Source organism: Oratosquilla oratoria, chromosome 13 (assembly GCF_046742065.1).
Source record: "Oratosquilla oratoria isolate Oo_2021 chromosome 13, ASM4674206v1, whole genome shotgun sequence".
NCBI lineage: Eukaryota > Metazoa > Arthropoda > Malacostraca > Stomatopoda > Squillidae > Oratosquilla > Oratosquilla oratoria.
In genome coordinates, this window is record NC_134789.1 from 48,611,142 (window position 1) to 48,616,141 (window position 5,000).

Below are 5,000 nucleotides of genomic sequence, written 5' to 3' on the forward strand. Positions count from 1 at the left end.
CCCTGTCCTTCAGTGACTAAGCCCCTCCGTCTCGCAGCCTTGCTCTTCGGAGCTCGTACAGTCAATTACCTCGCCCTACAACTGACCATTCATACTCCTCATGCCAAGGTTTACCCTCAAGCTCTTCCTTGCCCTCCAGATGCTTCTTCCTTCTTCTAGTTCACTGAGTGCCACTCCTCGTACTCTTGACCTCTTTAGTACGGTCACGCCTCCTTAGTTGAATAGGATTAGGTGGTGTTGACCAAAATCATATTTGCAAGGAGTACCACCAAGTCGAAATTTTTTGCTCAAACTTTCCTCGAAATCACAAACTTGTGCTACTTTTCTTGTTCTCACATCCTCAAAATATAGAAAGGAGAAAGAAGGAAGAGACAGATTTATCCCCGCGTTACATCCCTACCGGCCCATGTTGATTGCCTTACACATGAAATCAATACACTATACCAGATATGCGAAAGTAGGAGACATTGTTGTATTAAACACAAAGAAAAGAGAAAAAAAGTCTTTGAGAAAGAAATTGTCTGTCTTTAGTGTTTGTCTTATATATCTTCATTTTACCGCTACTAATTGAGTGTTTGAGCCTATTAACCCTTTCACTAGTAAATTAGTTCATGTGACGCTAAATATTGTACAAATTTAGGTTTATAAAGGAAATATGGAAGAACTGGTTTACCAACGCAGTGGTTAACAATTGAAATAGACTTAGTAACCATGTAGTGAGCACTTTAAACAACTGGTTCTTTTGTGAAAAGATTTAATAACTTTATGGGTAGGGACGACAGGTGATAAGGAACATGGGACTGCCTAGTGTAGGCCTTATGGTCTCTTGCAGGCTCCTCCATTCTTATGTTCTTTTGTAAATAAAAAACGCCTGACGCTGTCAAAATAAAGGAATACATGCTTGTGGAAAGTGATCAACTTACATATTGCCGGCTCTCATATATAAGATTTGTGAAATTTGAGACTACTTCGTCAATATAACGAAAGAAAGAGATGGCGGAATAAGGGGAGGTGAGGAGAGGAAAGTAAAGGAAGAAGAAGAACAGAGAGAACAAACAAGGCAAAATCCCCACAGCAATATAACGACGGAGAGCTAGCGCGCAGGGGTCTGTATGTGAGGACTCGATGTATGGGAAGCAGTGATGAAAGCATAAGGGGATTGTGTGTCTGTAAGGTAAAATTGTACTTTTTTGTAGGGTATGTGTAGTATCACCAAACGTCTGTGAATCGACCTTTTATCGTCAGAAATGAAATATATCATGGAGTAGGCTAGCTAATAAAGTCAGTTGTAATAACTACGTTTCTCAATTAGACGAGATTAACAACTATAAAACAACAAAGTTTCTACAGTAAAAAGAAACCTAATGTATAAGATATATATCTTTTTTGTAATAAATGCATGAAAGCAAAAAGATTATGTTTTTCTTCTTTTTCCTGTAAATCAGACAGTTAGTTAACAATATCGACTTTTGTGAGCAATGAAATTTTTCACCATAGCTCAGCGAACTCCCACACTCAAATGTAATTGAAGAGAGTAAGTGAGGGGGTAGATTCCTGTGATACATCTGAAGAAGGAGAGTGGTGACCGTCTACAACAGGAGCTATAGGACGGTTGGGAAGGAAATCAGAGATGGGAGAGCAGAGGGAGAGAGGGAAAATTGGAGATCAAGTTCTTATGTTGGATTCGGGGTGTTTTGGGTACGCCTTACACAGGAACATAGGCCTTACCGAAGTCCCGCCACAGAAGATGACCAAGAGTTGGAGATGAAAGCTCGGAGATAGCCTGTAGAACGTGATTAGAAATAAATTCGTCAACAGAAAGTTGCTTTCTTGTTGATGATAGACTAAAAAACATTAGCTAAGCAGGATTGGTTGGAGGTATTCATAAGACTGAGATTTTCTTCTTCTTTTTTTCCTCTTTGAGAAAGGATGATTGTGGGAATATTTTAATCGCCATGGGTAAAAGAAAATAGATAGACGAGCAGAATAAGTTGCCAGATCAGAGTAAACATGCGAGAAGCGTAACTTTTAAGAACGAACGTAAGCCACCGTAGTGTCCACGCCAGATAAGGGAGAAAATGAAAATATCCCTAAAACCTATTTGGATTACAGGAATATAAGTTATCTTCTCCTCCTCCTCCCGGCCTTTCCACAGTTTTCTTACTTCGCTCTCCCTTGTTTTCTTCCCATCCCCTCTACTTTCCACTAATCTCTTTAGCTGCAAAAATGCAACCTTTTCCTCTCCCTCCTCCTCCTCCTCCTCCTCCTCCTCCCCCTCCTCCTTCTCCTCATCCTCTTTATCCTCCTCGTCCCTCACCCTCCACATCTGCCGGAAACCAGTCATATCTTGTAACAGCTCACACTACTGCGGAAGCATTAATGCTAAGCAAAAATAAAAGGAAGTGACAAGCTATCTAAACAGAGGCGAGGGATAAGACCAGAGATTGGAAAAACAGAGAGACAGGAAGGAAAAGTGAGAGAGGTAAAGACATGAGGGGGAAGGTGATGATAGATTAAGAGTGATAGATGGATGAAGGATATACAATTGGACACACTGAAGTTTATATGTATGTATGTATGTATGTATGTATGTATGTATGTATGTATGTATGTATGTATGTATGTATGTATGTATGTATGTATGTATGTATGTATGTATGTATGTATGTATGTATGTATGTATGTATGTATGTATGTACGTATGTATGTATGTATGTAGTGTATGTATGTATGTATGTATGTATGTATGTATGTATGTATGTATGTATGTATTTATGCATGTATGTATGTATGTATATATGTATGTATTTATGTATGTATGCATGTATATGTATTTATGTATATATGCATGTATATGTATTTATGCATGTATGTATGTATGTATGTATGTATGTATGTATGTATGTATGTATGTATGTATGTATGTATGTATGTATGTATGTATGTATGTATGTATGTATGTATGTATGTATGGATGTATGGATGTATGTATGTATGTATGTATGTATGTATGTATGTATGTATGTATGTATGTATGTATGTATGTATGTATGTATGTATAGATGTATGTATGGATGTATGTATGGATGGATGTATTAATGTATGGATGTATGAATGTATGGATGTATGGATAGATGGATGTATGTATGGATGGATGTATGGATGTATGCATGGATGTATGTATGTATGGATGTATGTATGTAATGTATATATGTATGTATATATGTACATATGTATGTATGTATGTTGTATGTATGTATGTATGTATGTATGTATGTATGTATGCATGTATGTATGTATGTGTGTATGTATATATATGTATGTATGTATGTATGTATGTATGTATAGTATGTATGTATGTATGTATGCATGTATGTATGTATGTATGTATGTATGTATGTATGTACGTATGTATGTAGTATAGGCCTTATGGTGTTTTGCAGACTCCTCCATTCTTAAGTTCTTATGTTAGGTTAACCCCTGCGGTAGTAGAAAGACAAATAGAAAAGCCTGGCAGCAGCCAGTATTAAAGGAAAAGTGGCATATAATGCATATGGGATTTAACCCCTTTGACTTGAAATCTTATTATTACATGAATCGTGAAGACAGTGTGACGGACTGCCATAATTTTGAAACCAGAATAACGTCAGGTTTGTCAAGCACAATTATTTTTATCATTCTTACCACACACCCTCAAGCAACTATTTTTTCCTTTGGCTTTTTTTTTCATTTGAGTATTTTTTTTTTCTTTATGTTCATTTGTTTATATGTTTATCTCACTATTTCTTATTTCCCTCTTTGTTTCATTTATGGTAGTCTTTTTAAGGATGTGTAGTCTTTCCCTGGTAAAATGATAAAAAGATTTTCACTTTGACTGCAATTTACGTGTGTTTTGCAACTGAAGGGATGGCATGAAGAAGATGAGGAGCCTACACCTTTGCCCTATGAGCTTTAAGGACCGTTGAGGCAGGTTACAGTAACTGGTGGGCACAAGTATAAATCAAATAGACTAGCGACAAGCAAAATAGGAATCCCACCTATCACTGTCCACAAAAAAAAAAAAAACAAAAAAAAAAAAAAAAAATCCCAGTCCCAAGATGTGGAAAGTGAGAAACCCCTGGTAGGGCTAGCCGTATTAGTTGTGGTATTCCGCAGTTTTTTTTTTCTTAGGCCGATGCTGGGTCGCCTACCCGTCTGGCCAGGGCTGACGGGAACATAAGAACATAACATAAGAAATAAAGGAGACTGCAAAAGACATAAGGCCTACACTAGGCAGCTCCGTATCCATCACCACCTGTCATCCCCATCCATAAAGTTGTCTAATCGACGAAGCCCACAGCGGGTCCCCGCAATCGAACTCACGACACCTTATTCCCTGACCTACCGCAAATATTAGTATAAAAGTTTGATGACAGCCAGAATCTTAAGTATAAAAAAAAATCAAAACCGTCTCTAGATTTCCTTGGTCACGGTGGTGTTTTGGTAACATCCCGTGACGTCACGGCAACGGGGACAACTGATTGGCCGAGAGTGGTGACGTCACGGCAACGGAGACAACTGATTGGCCGAGAGTGGTGACGTCACGGCAACGCAGACGAATGATTGGCCGAGAACGCTGACGTCACGGCAACGGAGACGATTGATTAGCCGCGAGCGAAGGGCAGGGCGTGAAGCGTCCTCTCGTGAAGCAGTCCAAGCGATACCAAGAGACGAAACGGCAAAGAAGCGTAGACAGAGACGTAGACAGAAGCACCTATGGAAATAGCTAATGGCTACCAAGGGTATAACGAAGAAGACGTTCCAAGAAGATAAAGTGCTGGCAGCTAGACTAAAGGACGAGCACAGTATAACGTTCCCTGGGTTGTACGCTGATACCAAGACCTTTAAGGTGAAAGCGTCTATATATGAGTTCCAAAGGAAGGTGATCGCCTTCAAATAAACTCTGAGAACTATAAACAACTCGAATACAGTGACGATGTGTTTGACAAATTAAAGTGTTC